The sequence below is a fragment of the Kogia breviceps genome, chromosome 9 (genome assembly GCF_026419965.1).
Source record: "Kogia breviceps isolate mKogBre1 chromosome 9, mKogBre1 haplotype 1, whole genome shotgun sequence".
Taxonomy (NCBI): Eukaryota; Metazoa; Chordata; class Mammalia; order Artiodactyla; family Physeteridae; genus Kogia; species Kogia breviceps.
The window spans coordinates 34,987,733-35,004,858 of NC_081318.1; the positions used below are offsets into that span (position 1 = coordinate 34,987,733).

The following is a 17,126-nucleotide window of genomic DNA, read 5'->3' on the forward strand; positions in this document are numbered from 1 at the left end:
AGAGCCCTGTAACTATGTAAGGAGCTTAAAACTTCTAAAAGAATAAAAACAAATAAACCAACAACCACACCAAAGAGTTTTAAACTGGGGGCTGGCATTATTGTGTCAAGTCTTTGGGGTGGTCTTTCTGGTTGCCTTTGGAGAATGAATGGAAAGAATGGAAGACTAAAATCTAGGAGATGAGTCAAGATTGGGAGCTGTCTTAGTCAGAGTTCCCCAAAGAAACGGAACCAATAGGATACAAAGACTTACATAAAAGATTAATTATAGGAACCAGTTCACAGGGATATGGAGGCTGAGAAGTCCCACAATCTGCTCCCTGCAAGCTGAAGAACAAGGAAAGCTGGTGCTATAATAATTCAGTTCAATTCCAAAGGCCTGAGAACTCAAGGTAGAGAGGGGTGGGCTGCTTACTAGCATTAAGTCCTGGAGACTAAAGGCCCAAGAACCTGTGGCTTCGATGTCTGAAGGCAGGCAAAGATGGAGGTCCCAGCTCAAGAAAAGAAAAAGGACTTGCCCTTGTTTCACCCTTTTTTATTCTATTCAGGCCCTTAACTGATTGGATGATGCACCCCACATTGGTGAGGGTGAATCTCTTTACTCAGTCTACTGAATGAAATGCTACTCCTTCCAGAGACATTCTCACAGACACACCCAGAAATAATGTTTTATCAGCTATCTGGGATCCCTTAGCCCAGTCAAGGTGACATAAAATAAACCATCACAGGAGCCCATGTGCATTAATCCAGGTGAGAGGTTGCAACAGCACTGGCGAAGGAGAGAGGATGGAATTCCAAGCTTTAGAGGAGGCATTGGATTGAATGTACTCAGTGAGGGAAAGCAAAATAGCCATGGAATTCAGTGAAATAGGACCATGGAAAGAGGACTAGGTATAGGGAAAGATGATGATGAATGTAGTTTTAGATCTGCTGTCCATCTTTTGAAAAGACTGGTTGTGCATGTCAAATAAGCAGCTGGATACATGGGAAAATCTGGATAGGCATTATGGAGTTCTGACACATAAATGAGGCAAAAAATTGACATCTTTTCCAAATACAGTTGACCCTTGAATGACGCAGGGGTCAGGGGTGCCAATACTTCCTGCAGTTGAAAATCCAAATATAACTTACAGTCATTCTCCATATCCATGGTTCTGTATCCCTGGATTCAACCATCCCTGGATCATGTAGTACTACAGTACTGTAGTACTTACTATTGAAAAATCCCATGTGTAAGTGAACCAGCACTATTCAAACCCATGTTTTTCAAGGGTCAACTGTATACATGTGTAACTCAAAGAATGTCACTGTCTAAATGCATTACATAGAGTTTTTTACTAAAGCAATAATATTCCAATCAGGAAAATAAACAATGATGTGACCATCATACCTTTATGGGAGAAGAACTGGAAGAGTATCAATGAAATGTAAAAAGACAAAACAAAACAAAATAAACACAATAAGATTAGGCTGAGGATGAAATATGTGACTAGGTCCAGAATTTGTCCTTTATTAGAGACACAAGGCTTAGCAACTGTTTTGACGTTGCTCTTGTGTTTTATTTTTTTGTTTTTGTTTCTGGAGTCAGTTGGTCTTGGTAAGATCACTCAGCTTTTACAACACTGTAAGGCAATTTGTATTAAAAACCAGCTGTAACTATTTCCCACAGAGGAAGGATCCATAAATTACAGCTCAGGTTATTTGTCAGTTATGTAGTTTAAAAATTCTTTGGCAGATAGGATTAAATTGTGAGAATTGATCCTGAACTCCAGCTGAGGGGCTTGTGAAATTATAAAGATAATATGTTCACTACAGCATCTCCTGCTGCCCAATTTAAAGGTGCTGGGTAGGAGGTCAGTGGAAAGGGAAGGCAGTTGGATGGCACTATTTGAAATATTTTAAATAAATGTTTTGTGAGAGACTAACATATTATATAAAGGAATAATTATTATTTTTTTGCTAAGCAGAATCTTCATCCAGTCATTTGATTTATGAATGGGAGATTTCATTACAGTCTTGGGTCTTCCAGTCAATCCAGTTTTAGCAGAGCATTTTTTTCTATGGTATAATTTTTAATGCCTTATCTAGTTTTCTTTTGCAAATGACTAATAAGAAAGGCTTTATTTTCTCCCTACATTTTCCTCAACAAAGTATTCTGTGGCCTAATAATTCTCACATAGACAAACTCGCTTACAACTTTCTGCAGGGATACTTAATCACTTTATGAGCATTTTTGCTGCTCAGAAGCAGTGCTGAATTTCTTATATTTAGATCCCAAGGTTGTTACCCTGTAAGTCAGCTGGGTAAATCAAAACAAAATAAAAAACATGACATCTCTGGGTTTTTCTTTGGAACAGCCAGGTATCCTGAAATCAGATGGTTAATTACATACAAAAGCCACCGCTGCTTGATTGATTTGTTGAAGAAGGATTTTAGGTATATACAAAGATACAGTGTAGCAAAATAAAAATAATATCCAACTTGTAGGAAGAATGGAAGGAAAAGAACATGAAGGAGGAAAGAAAGAAGGAACCAGGAATGAGGGCAAGACACAAGGATACACGAGGTGGTATCCACTTGCAAAGGATGAACTTAAAATGTGCTCTAAGCTTGAGCCATCAAGGAGAAAACTGTATTTAACTACAAATTTGACAGTATCTATGGTGAAAAAAGGAAACATTAGTAAAGAAGTCTGTCAAGTTTTGATTTGCAATCTGAGAGGAAGAGAGGGGATCCTTTAAAAAGGAATGAACAACAAGCTCCCATCATTACAGGAGACATAGCAAGGACTTTCTCTCACTGTGTCTAATGATGTCCCTCAAAGAGCAGCTGACATATTGCCTGTGTTGTAAGAGGAGCCTCAGGAGTGGGAGAGAATTAGGTGTTGAATTACCAATAATGACTCCCAGGCAGGAAAGTTAACAGCCCCAAGTATATCATTACAGTTTGTTATTTATTGAAAAATAGAAGGTAATAAAATAAATAGTACGGCGCACAATATTTCTATGCTGTGATTTGTTTTAGAGTTTAACAAGCAGGAACTGCCAGTTAAAAATCCCTGATCAGGGCTTCCCTGGTGGTGCAGTGGTTGAGAGTCCGCCTGCCGATGCAGGGGACACAGGTTCGTGCCCCGGTCTGGGAGGATTCCACATGCCGTGGAGCGGCTGGGCCCGTGAGCCATGACCGCTGAGCCTGCGCGTGTGGAGCCTAGGCTCCGCAACGGGAGAGACCATAGCAGTGAGAGGCCTGCGTACCGCAAAAAAAAAAAAAAAAAAAAAAAAAAAAAATCCCTGAAATTCACCTGTGGCAGACTGGAAAGAACACTGGATTGAAGTGAAAGCCTCAGTTTGAGCTCCAGCTTCCCTCTCTCTTTTTTTTTTTTTTTTAAATTCAGTCTCTGTAGAGACTCTCACATATTGCCAAGGCTGACAGTATGTCACATCCTTTCAGCATTAGAGAAAAGTTTTCAATTAGCAATAATTGCACCTCAGATAAACCTCATTGGCTACGATACAGCCACTGTACAAAGCTGAGCTTCACTAACTTCTGTCTGATTTTGCTGGGACAGGTCATGGATGTTCCTACTGACACCCAGATTTCACACCTGTAAAAATGAGTTAATAATACCTATTCAGAAGGTTTTTCTGAAGATTAAGCAAAATATTGCATATAAACAGCTTTTCACTACATTATCTGAAATACTCATTTCTTTATATTATCTACAAATCTTTTAACTATGTTTTCAAATATATTGAAAATTATTCTATAACTGCTCCACATGATAATTTATCTATTTTTTTAACATCTTTATTGGAGTATAATTGCTTTACAATGGTGTGTTAGTTTCTGCTTTACAACAAAGTGAATCAGTTATACATATACATATGTTCCCATATCTCTTCCCTCTTGCATCTCCCTCCCTCCCTCCCTCCCACCCTCCCTATCTGGCCCCTCTAGGTGGTCACAAACCACCTAGCTGAGCTCCCTGTGCTATGAGGCTGCTTCTTACTAGCTATCTATTTTACATTTGGTAGTGTATATATGTCCATGCCACTCTCTCACTTCGTCACAGCTTACCCTTCCCCCTCCCCATATCCTCAAGGCCATGCTCTAGTAGGTCTGTGTTTTATTCCCATCCTACCCCTAGGCTCTTCATGACATTTTTTTTCCTTAGATTCCATATATATGTGTTAGCATACAGTATTTGTTTTTCTCCTTCTGACTTACTTCACTCTGTATGACAGACTCCAGGTCTATCCACCTCACTACAAATAACTCAGTTTCGTTTCTTTTTATGGCTGAGTAATATTCCATTGTATATATGTGCCACATCTTCTTTATCCATTCATCTGTTGATGGACACTTAGGTTGCTTCCATGTCCTGGCTCTTGTAAATAGAGCTGCAATGAACATTGTGGTACATGTCTCTTTTTGAATTATGGTTTTCTCAGGGTATATGCCCAGTAGTGGAATTGCTGGATCGTATGGTAGTTCTATTTGTAGTTTTTTAAGGAAACTCCATACTGTTCTGCATAGTGGCTGTATCAGTTTACATTCCCACCAGCAGTGCAGGAGGGTTCCCTTTTCTCCACACCCTCTCCAGCATTTATTGTTTGTAGATTTTTTGATGATGGCCATTCTGACCGGTGTGAGAGGATATCTCATTGTAGTTTTGATTTGCATTTCTCTAATGATTAATGATGTTGAGCATTCTTTCAGGTGTTTGTTGGCAATCTGTATATCTTCTTTGGAGAAATGTCTATTTAGGTCTTCTGCCCATTTTTGGATTGGGTTGTTTGTTTTTTTGTTATTGAGCTGCATGAGTTGCTTATAAATTTTGGAGATTAATCCTTTGTCAGTTGCTTCATTTGCAACTATTTTCTCCCATTCTGAGGGTTGTCTTTTGGTCTTGTTTATGGTGATAATTTATGTGAATTCACAAATAGTTACATACATAGAGACCTACTGAAAGATATTTTAATTGTTATTATAATAATAATGCTCACAGTTATTTGAGTTCCTAGAATATGAACATCAAGCTAGTAAATGCTTGATGTGTTTCACCCTCTGCAACCTGAAAACAATGTTTATAAAGCAAGGGTTATTATTCTACCCATTTTATAAGTTATGAAGTTAAAGAGATAAAGTTACTGAGCTGGGGTTAGAAATGTAACGTTTGTCAAAGGAGAAGAGGGCTAACTAAAAGACATTGTATGATGGAGGGGGAAAAAATATTTAAATACAGAAAATGTCTGTTACACAACAAAATTAGACCCTTGAAAATTATTGGTACTTACTGATATCTGGTGTGGAATTCTTTTACAAGGACATATTTGAAGGCCAATTTAAAAAACTATGTTTGGTATCAGTAAAAGTTTTCAGGTAATTTGTACAGCATCCCAATCTTTAATGTTCAAAACTCTGGGAGCCCACACAGGCCTCTAGATCTGACATCCATCACCAAGAGGGCCAGATTCTGCACCAAAGCCTTCCAATGGCTAATCTGAGATTTAGGGTGACATTTAAAATCATCATACTTAGTTCCTAAATATTCGTATTTTGTTGTATATATTTTGGGAAGAATCCTTTCTGTTTTCCTTTCAAAACAGAAAGTGAGTTTTTAAAAGTTCCCAAATAAAAATTCACCTTTACATAAATTCACACCTAGGTATCAGGAAGGATGCTATTTGCTTTGTTCATTTTGGGTTAAATTTTGTTCCAGGAAAGGAGACAAGAAGAAATAGAGATCTACCTTGTATTCTGTCCAGTGGTTATGGAAACCCAAACAGACAACAAAATAGAATGTTGAACAACTTAATAATGCTAAAAGTACTAAAGAAATGTAAGACATTATTATTTTACCCAGAACAGCAAGTAGGCTCATAAGATTATAATAGGCTAAATTAATTGTATTAGTTTGCTAGGCCTATCATAACAAAGTACCACAGATTTAAACAATAGAAATGAAATTTCTCACAATTCTGGAAGCCAGAAGTCCTAGATCAAGATGTTGGCAGGGTTGGTTTCTTCTGAGTCATCTATTTTGGTTTGCAGATGGCTGTCTTCTCCCTGTGTCTTTACATGACTTTCTCTCTGAGCCTGTCAGTATCCCAGTCTCCTCTTCCTATAAAAAACACCAGTCATATTGGATTAGGGCCCACCCTAATGACCTCATTTCAATCTAATTGTCTTTTCAAGACCCTATTTCCAAATACAGTCACATCTTGAGATACTTGGGGTTAGAACTTCAAATATGAATTTGGGGAGAGGGGAGATATGATATAGCCTGTAACATTAATATAGTGTAAACATAGGGAAAGAATGATACCACATATGACAGCCTAATTTTGAAATAAATATTAAAAATAGCACTGTAAATACTGCATAGTAAACATATGTCAATAATGACCTTAAAATTCCTGAAGAATATCAATTTGCTTGTATGTCACAGTTGTAAAAGCCAGCTGCACAGGAGATTGGTACCGTATTCCTCCCATCATCACCCAGCAATCCTTATGTGTTTATTGCTAGGAGCTGAGAATCAAAAGGGAAAGAATGTACAGACCCTAGGGACTTAATGTCTAATTGCAGCAACAGTATGGATGTTTAAGAGAGAAAGAAGAATAAATAGCAATACAAGTTTGCATGTCCTAAATTCCAAATGGAAGATTAGCTGTCTTCCTGATTCTGAGGTCATACCAGCCAGCTCTGTGTTGATTTCTAAAGGATTCCAAGAGAAAACTAACATTACTTAAATGTGCAGATAATTAGTGGGACAGAATTTCAAAAGAAGGAACAATAGCAATGAACCTTTTGAAGGCTCTTGATTCTGAACTACTTGCTCTTCCTTTACTTCTCAATGAGGAAGAAATAAAATGTTAAAAAATGTCCTCAATTATTTAAAAGTTCCATTATTTGGCATCCATTCAACTGAGGTTTTGCTATAATAGGGAATGATAATTAGATTAAGAGGTTTGTTTTTTTCTATACTTAGTTGATGTGAATTCAGCAAATACAGTTTACAACCCAAGAGAAAACAGGGCTGTGTTATTTTGACTACCTGAATCAGCCTTAATTTACTCGCATGAAGATTTGGCCGAAATCACTTCCCTACTTCACTGTCAAATGTGGGAGGGAGGACGGGAACAACTTCTGTTACGTTCTATGTGTACAACTATTAACAGAAGTCTCTGATGGAGTAGATTAAAAAATATAAAAATATATTACTATGGTCAAAATACTGAAGTATTTGATTATGTGGGTAGAAGAACTTAGGACTGAGTTAATTCGAGTTCCTGTTAGCCATTTAACATAGTGAGTGAAGATAATGTCTTAGTTCAAGCATATAGAGAGTCTGTCAAAAGAGGAATTTAGGGAAGTAGTGGTTAAATGCCCAAGCTCTGGAATCACAGTGCCTAGACAGGAAGCCCCTAACTCACAACTTGCATGTCCTTGGGCAAATTGCTCTTTCTCCCTAATGCCTTACTTTTATTATCCATAAAAGAGGATAAAAATGGCACTTGCCTTACAAAATAACCACAAGGATTTAGTTATAGAACACAGGAGGGAAATGCTTAGCACAAAATTTACAATAAATGTTAACTATTACTGGTAACCAATAACTTAGAATATATCTAACATTTTGCTTTCTAAATAAAGGTTTTCAACCTCATGAGCACATCAGAATCACCTGAGAATTTTTTTTTAACTCTAATACCTGGCCTTATCCCTAGAGATTATTATTATTATTATTATTTTTGGTATGCGGGCCTCTCACTGTTGTGGCCTCTCCCATTGCAGAACACAGGCTCCGGACGCACAGGCTCAGCAGCCACAGCTCACAAGCCCAGCCACTCTGCGGCATGTGTGATCTTCCTGGACCGGGGCACGAACCCGTGTCCCTTGAATCGGCAAGCGGATTCTCAAACACTGCGCCACCAGGGAAGCCCCTAATCCCTAGAGATTTTGATTAAGTTGGCTGTGGGTGTGGCCCAGACATCTGTGAATTTTAAAAATTCCCCAGGTCATTCCAAAATGCAGTCAAAGTTGAAAAGATTTGATCCAAATAACCCACACAGATGTGTAGCATCAGACAGCTCTGTCAGTATCTAACCCAGTCTCAGAGTAACTTTCTCTAAACTGCCTTCTGCGTAACTGGTCCACCAAGATGCTCCCTAAAATAAAATACAATAAAAAGTAACTTAGAGGAGCTTCAAGATGGCAGAGGAGTAAGAAGGGCAGATCACCTTCCTCCCCACAAATACAACAGAAATACATCTACATGTGGAACAACTCCTACAGAACACCCACTGAATGCTGGCAGAAGATCTCAGACCTCCAAAAAGACATCCTCAGGCGACCTAAACACAGAGGCAGGGCCAAATCCAAAGCTGAACCCCAGGAGCTGTGCAAACAAATAAGAGAAAGGGAAATTTCTCCCAGCAGCCAGGAACAGCGGATCAAATCTCCACAGTCAACGTGATGTACCCTGCATCTGTGGAATACATGAATAGACAACGAATCATCCCAAAATTGAGATGGTGGACTTTCTGTGATTTTTTTCTGTATAGTTTTGTTTTACCATTTGTCCTAGGGTTCTGTCAGTTTCTTTTTTTTTTAATATAGTTTTGACACTTGTTATCATTGGTGGATTTCTTTTTAGGTTTGGTTGCTCTCCTCTTTCTTTCTTCCTTTTTTTATTCCTTTAAAAAATTTAATAATTATTTTTTATTTTAATAACTTTTTAATTAAATTTAATTTTATTTTATCTCCCTCTTTCTTTCTTTTTTTTCTCCCTTTTACTCTGAGCCGTGTGGATGACAGGCTCTTGGTGCTCCAGCCATGCGTCAGGGCTCTGCTTCTGAGGTGGGAGAGCCAAGTTCAGGACATTGGTCCACAAGAGACCTCCCAGCTCCATGTAATATCAAACAGTGAAAATCTCACAGAGATCTCCATCTCAATGCCAAGACCCAGCTCCACTCAACGACCAGCAAGCTACAGTGCTGGACACTCTATGCCAAACAACTAGCAAGACAGAAACACAACCCCACCCATTAGCAGAAAGACTGCCTAAAATCATAATAAGGCCACAGACACCCCAAAACACACCACCAGATGTGGACCTGCTGACCAGAAAGACAAGATCCAGCCTCATCCACCAGAACACAAGCACTAGTCCCCTCCACCAGGAAGCCTACACAACCCACTGAACCAACCTTAGCCAATGGGGGCAGACAACAAAAACAACAGGAACTACGAACAAGCAGCCTGTGAAAAGGAGACCCCCAAACACAGTAAGTTAAGCAAAATAAGAAGACAGAGAAACACACAGCACATGAAGGAGCAAGGTAAAAACCAACCAGACCTAACAAATGAAGAGGAAACAGGCAGTCTACTTGAAAAAGAATTCAGAATAATGAGAGTAAACATGATGGAAAATCTTGGAAATAGAATGGAGAAAATACAAGAAAATGTTTAATAAAGACACAGAAGTACTAAACACCAAACAAATAGTGACGAACCACAAAATAAACGAAATTTAAAATTCTCTAGAAGGGATCAATAGCAGAATAACGGAGGCAGAAGAACAGATAAGTGACCTGGAAGATAAAGTAGTGGAAATAACTACTGCAGAGCAGAATAAAGAAAAAGAATGAAAAGAATAGAGGACAGTCTCAGAGACCTTTGGGACAACAGTAAATGCACCAACGTTCAAATTATAGGGGTTCCAGAAGAAAAAGAGAAAAAGAAAGGGACTGAGAAAATATTTGAAAAGATTATAGTTGAAAACTTCCCTAATATGGGAAAGGAAATAGTTAATCAAGTCCAGGAAGCATAGAGTCTCATATAGGATAAATCCAAGGAGAAACACGCCAAGACACAAATTATTCAAACTATCAAAAATTAAATACAAAGAAAAACTACTAAAAGCAGCAAGAGAAAAACATCAAATAATAAACAAGGGAATCCCCATAAGGTTAACAGCTGATCTTTCAGCACAAACTCTGCAAGCCAGAAGGGAGTGGCAGGACATATTTAAAGTGATGAAGGGGAAAAAACTACAACCAAGATTAGTCTACCAGGCAAGGATTTCATTCAGATTTGATGGAGAAATTAAAACCTTTACAGACAAGCAAATGCTAAGATAATTCAGCACCACCAAACCAACTTTATAGCAAATGCTAAAGGAACTTCTCTAGACAGGAAACACAAGAGAAGGAAAAGACCTACAACAAAAAACCAAAGACACTTAAGAAAATGGTAATAGGAACAAACATATTGATAATTACCTTAAATGTAAATGGATTAAATGCTCCAACCAAAAGACATAGACTGGCTGAATGGATACAAAAACAAGACCCATATATAAGCTGTCTACAAGAGATCCACTTCAGACCTAGAGACACATACAGACTGAAAGGAAGGGATGGGAAAACATATTCCATGCAAATGGAAATCAAAAGAAAGATGGAATAGCAATTCTCATATCGGACAAAATACACTTTAAAACAAAGACTAGGGGCTTCCCTGGTGGTGCAGTGGTTGGGAGTCCGCCTGACAGACTACACCGCCTGACGGTGCAGGGGATGTGGGTTCGTGCCCTGATCCAGGAGGATCCCACGTGCCGCAGAGCAGCTGGGCCCATGAGCCATGGCTGCTGAGCCTGCACACCTGGAACCTGTGCTCCACAACAGGAGAGGCCACAACAGTGAGAGGCCCACGTACCGCAAACAAACAAACAAACAAAACTATTACAAGAGACAAAGAAGGACATTACATATTGATCAAGGGATCAATCCAAGAAGAAGATGTAACAATTGTAAATATTTACACAAGCAACAAGGAGCACCTCAATACATAAGGCAAATAGTAACAGCCATAAAAGGGGAAATTGACAGTAACAAAATCATAGTACAGGAGTTTAACACCTCAATGTCACCAATGGACAGATCACACAAAAATAAATAAATAAGGAAACACAAGCTTTAAATGATACATTACACAAGATGGACTTAATTAATATTTATAGGACATTCCATCCAAAAGCAAGAGAAAACAATTTCTTCTCAACTGCTCATGGAACATTCTCCAGGATAGATCATATCTTGGGTCACAAATCAAGCCTTGGTAAATTTAAGAAAATTGAAATGGTATCAAGTATCTTTTCAGATCACAACGCTATGAGATAACATATTAATTGCAGGAAAAAAGCTGTAAAAAATACAAACACATGGAGACTAAACAATACACTACTAAATAACCAAGAGATCACTGAAGAAATCAAAGAGGAAATCAAAAAATACCTAGAAACAAATGACAATGAAAACACAATGACCCAAAAGCTATGGGATGAAGCAAAAGCAGTTCTAAGAGGGAAGTTTATAGCAATACAATCCTACCTCAAGAAACAAGAAACATCTCAAATAAACAACCTAACCTTACACCTAAAGCAATTAGAGAAATAAGAACCAAAAAAACGCAAAGTTAGCAGAAGGAAAGAAATCATGAAGATCAGATCAGAAATAAATGAAAAAGAAATGAAGGAAATGATAGCAAAGATCAATAAAACTAAAAGCTGGTTCTTTGAGAAGATAAACAAAATTGATAAACCATTTGCCAGACTTATCAAGAAAAAAAGGGAGAAGACTCAAATCAACAGAATTAGAAATGAAAAAGCAGAAGTAACAACTGACACTGCAGAAATATAAAGGATCATGAGAGATGACTACAAGCAACTATATGCCAATAAAATGGACAACCTGGAAGAAATGAACAAATTCTTAGGAAAGCACAACTTTCCGAGACTGAACCAGGAAGAAATAGAAAATATGAACAGACCAATCACAAGCACTGAAATTGAAACTGTGATTAAAAATCTTCCAACAAACAAAAGCTCAGGACCAGATGGCTTCACAGGTGAATTCTATCAAACATTTAGAGAAGAGCTAATACCTATCCTTCTCAGACTCTTCCAAAATATAGCAGAAGGAGGAACACTCCCAAACTCATTCTATGAGGCCACCATCACCCTGATACCAAAACCAGACAAAGACGTCACAAAGAAAGAAAACTACAGGCCAATATCACTGATGAACATAGATGCAAAAATCCTCAACAAGATACTAGAAAACAGAATCCAACAGCACATTAAAAGGATCATACACCATGATCAAGTGGGGTTGATCCCAGGAAAGCAAGGATTCTTCAATATATGCAAATCAATCAATGTGATACACCATATTAACAAATTGAAGGAGAAAAACCATATGATCATCTCAATAGATGCAGAGAAAGCGTTTGACAAAATTCAACACCCATTTATGATAAAAATCCCTCCAGAAAGTAGCCATAGAGGGAACTTACCTCAACATAATAAAGGCCATATATGACAACGCCACAGCCAACATCATCCTCAATGGTGAAAAACTGAAACCATTTCCAATAAGATCAGGAACAAGACAAGGTTGCCCACTCTCACCACTATTATTCAACATAGTTTTGGAAGTTTTAGCCACAGCAACCAGAGAAGAAAAAGAAATACAAGGAATCCAAATTGGAAAAGAAGAAGTAAAACTGTCACTGTTTTCAGATGACATGACACTATACATAGAGAATCCTAAAGATGCCACCAGAAAATTACTAGAGCTAGTCAATGAATTTGGTAAAGTAGCAGGATACAAAATTAATGCACAGAAATCTCTTGCACTCCTATATACTAATCATGAAAAATCTTAAAGTGAAATTAAGAAAATACTCCCATTTACCATTGCAACAAAAAGAATAAAATATCTAGGAAAAAACCTACCTAAGGAGACAAAATATCTGTATGCAGAAAATTAAAGGACACTGTTGAAAGAAAGTAAAGATGATACAAATAGATGGAAAGATATACCATGTTCTTGGATTGGAAGAATTAATATTGTGAAAATGACTATACTATCCAAAGCAATCTACAGATTCAATGCAATCCCTATCAAACTACCAATGGCATTTTTCACAAAATAGAACAAAAAAATTCACAATTTGTATGGAAACAGAAAAGATCCTGAATAGCCAAAGCAATCTTGAGAAAGAAAAACTGAGCTGGAGGAATCAGACTCTCAGACTTCAGACTATACTCCAAAGCTACAGTAATCAAGACAGTATGGTACTGGCACAAAAACAGAAATATCGATCAACGGAACAGGATAGAAAGCCCAGAGATAAACACATGCACATATGGTCACCTTATCTTTGATAAAGGAGGCAAGAATATAAAATGGAGATAAGACAGCCTCTTCAATAAGTTGTGCTGGGAAAACTGGACAGCTACATGTAAAAAAATGAAATCAGAACACTCCCTAACACTATACACAATAATAGACTCAAAATGGATTAAAGACCTAAACGTAAGGCCAGACACTATCAAACTCTTAGAGGAAAATGCAGGGAGAACACTCTATGACATAAATCACAGCAAGATCCTCTTTGACCCACCTCCTAGAGAAATGGAAATAAAAACAAAAATAAACAAATGGGACCTAATGAAACTTAAAACCTTTTGCACAGCAAAGGAAACCATAAACAAGACAAAAAGACAACCCTCAGCATGGGAGAAAATATTTGCATATGAAGCAACCGACAAAGGATTAATCTCCAAAATTTACAAGCAGCTCATGCAGGTCAATATCAAAAAAACAAACAACCCAATCCAAAAATGGGCAGAAGGCCTAAATAGACATTTCTCCAAAGAAGATATACAGATTGCCAACAAACACATGAAAGAATGCTCAATATCTTTAATCATTAGAGAAATGCAAATCAAAACTACAATGAGATATCCTCTCACACCAGTCAGAATGGCCATCGTCAAAAAAATCTACAAACAATAAATGCTGGAGAGGGTGTGGAGAAAAGGGAACCCTCTTGCACTGGTGGTGGGAATGTAAATTGATACAGCCATTATAGAGAACAGTATGTAGGTTCCCTAAAAATCTACAAATAGAACTACCATACGACCCAGTAATCCCAGTAATGGGCATATGCCCTGAGAAAACCATAATTCAAAAAGAGACATGTACCACAATGTTCGTTGAAGCTCTATTTACAATAGCCAGGACATGGAAGCAACCTAAGTGTCCATCAACAGATGAATGGATAAAGAAGATGTAGCACATATATACAATGGAATATTACTCAGCCATAAAAAGAACAAAATTGAGTTATTTGTAGTGAGGTGGATGGACCTAGAGTCTGTCATACAGAGTGAAGTAAGTCAGAAAGAGAAAAACAAATACCGTAGGCTAATACATATATATGGAATCTAAAAAAGAAAAAGAAAAAAATGGTCATGAAGAACCTAGGGGCAAGATAGGAATAAAGTCAGGGGCCTCCTAGAGAATGGACTTGAGGATATGGGGAGGGGTAAGCGTAAGCTGAGACAAAGTGAGACAGTGGCATGGACATATATACACTACCAAATGTAAAACAGATAGCTATTGGGAAGCAGCCGCATAGCACAGGGAGATCAGCCCGTGCTTTGTGAGCACCTAGAGGGGTGGGGTAGGGAGGGTGGGAGCGAGGGAGATGCAAGAGGGAAGAGATATGGGGATGTATGTATATGTATAAGTGATTCACTTTGTTATACAGCAGAAACTAACACACCATTGTAAAGCAATTATTCTCCAATAAAGATGTTTTTTTTTAAAAAAGTAACTTAAAATGTATGGATACAGAATCAACTACGTTTTTTTTTTTTGAAGTTATAACTCACATTTTTAGTAATAATATTTACTCCTTTTAACAATATTTCTAAGTTTCAAGCCATGTAGTTTTTTGGTTTTGTGTTCAAATGTAGACTTTTCACTCTTATGGCTTTAGAGATGAGTTGCATAAATCAGTTGTTAAAAATACTAGATTCATCTGCTCTGACAATATTCCCTGCTAGTTTAGTCCATTAAAGATTTAGCTTAACTTTTAAAACTAAAGCACCTTTCTTTGTGAAAGAAGTACTAGCCATTTTATTCAAGAGTACTAATATCCAATTATAGATAATTTTATCACAAAATTGTCATTATTCAGAAACAAGACCAATAAGTCAAGACAATCATTAAGTCCTGCAACAGAAGTGTGAATTAATAAATGTAACTGAGAACCACTAAGTCAATGAGTAATGACCATATCATATACTTTGCTCAGTTGTTTTAAAAATCATTCAGCTGTACTTGTGAGTGACAGAGGTCTATTATTTATGATGCCAGATGCCACTGGCATGACATCAGGCCCAATAGACATACATAATAACTTTGATTGAATGCATAATTATTTCATTATTATAAAGTTATTAAATACATAATAACTTTTACTGTGTCCATGTGTAGAAAAGAGTTACCATGGCAGGCTGACACCGCTCTCCTTAGAAAGGATTGCTTACAAGGCTGGCCCTTAGCTGGCAGCAGAACCTGGATTTGGGGAGTGTTTCTGCCATTCCCTAATTGATGAGAGCCGCTCACTGCATCTATAAACTGTCTGGGTAAACCACATGGTTTGTGTTCAACACCTGCTTTCCTCCTGGGAGTCTGGAATTTTGGTACATGCTATGCAGAGGCTGTCACATGACCGACTCCCAGTTAAAAGTCTGAGGACTGAGTCTCTAACGAGATCCCCCAGAGACAACATTTCACACATTGTCACAGTTTAACCATGGTGGAATTAAGCTCATGCTGAGTGACTCTACCAGGAGAGAACTCTAGGAAGCTTGTACCTGGTTTCCTCTGGACTTTGTCGCATGTGCCTTTTCCCTTTGCTGGTTTTGCTCTAATAAATCTTAGCCTCAGTATGACTACATACTTAGTATTATGAGTCTTTGTAGGAAATCACCAAACCCAGGGGTGGTCTTGGGGACTCTGACACAGTCCAGGGTAGGTCCAAAGAAGGGGACCTGTGCCTTAAATCTCTTTATATTTCTTAGAATATATAACATACTCTTATTCATAACAGATAATCATATTTTGTGATTTTATATATTATCCTCCTAATATATCCAAACCAGTCTAAAGATGTGTTGAATCTCTACTTCAGTGTGACTTAACATTGGTGAAGCAGTTAAATGTCAAAAATATATGTGATAATACACGTACAATTCAAACAACAAATGAAAAGTTTTTGGCAGGTTCAAGTAACAGAGTTGAATAGAAGATTGATTACTTTGACCATTTACAGTCTGCAGCCCTCCAATTTGTTTTAATGATGTCTTGATAGTTCTCTGCCTGCAAATATCCTAAAGAATATCCTAAGCATTCTTAATTTGAATTTCTTTTTTTGCTAATTCACCCATCTTTGGAATTTAGCAAAATATAACATATTTCATTTGTGTGTGACTGATAAAGAGGGCAGGCATTTTATCAAGCTTCTGTGATATTTAACGACAGTTCTGTGATGTGTCAAATAAACAATCCATGCTTCCTTATACTTTATACAATTCCTTTAGAACCAATCCTATTGGCCAATAGATCAAAAAGGCTGCCACAGAAAACACTGATACAAAAGAAACATTGAAATATGATCAAAGAAGGCCCAAGGGATGAAAGGAGTCAGTGATTTGGAGAATATATCCAGGTTAAAGAAAGTTCCAGGCCACCCCTGATGTCAAAGTACTTTTCTGGTCTTGATCTTGAACTTGTTCAGAACATCTCTCTTGGGCCTTTTCTCTCATTATTTTGGGGATCAAAACATCTTTTACGACATGTCTGAGATGCTGCTCTGCGGGGTCGAGCGCCATGTCCGTGAGCAAAAGGCGGCAGCCCCGTGGCCGCCCCTCAACTGTTTGATAATATGTATATCTCTCGAAGATTCACTTTTCACCTAGTATATTAAAATACTGGAGAAGTTCTGCTTCAAGTAAACGTGTTTATTGCCGATGAACTCAGATTTCCCCCAAGTTTTTCATAATAAGAAAATACTTCCTTGAGGAATATTTAACTTTCTGCTCTACAATATGGTGGTAAATGTCACCACTATGTTACCATAGTGGTAAACTATCACTCCTATTTGCTACAATATCAATTAATTAATAATTGTGTAATTAATACATTTATTAACATCTACTAACCAGGCCCTGAGCTAGGTACTGGGAATTTAAAGCTAAAA

The 17,126-nt window shown here is 37.6% G+C and overlaps 1 non-coding gene across 1 annotated transcript; it reads right to left on the reverse strand.

The window, feature by feature from the left end:
• Positions 1-3,393: 3,393 nt before the first annotated feature.
• On the reverse strand, positions 3,394-3,530 carry LOC131763149 (U4 spliceosomal RNA). The gene has a single exon (XR_009337543.1). It is a non-coding gene; the product is annotated as a U4 spliceosomal RNA (small nuclear RNA).
• Between the last annotated feature and the right edge of the window lie 13,596 nt (positions 3,531-17,126).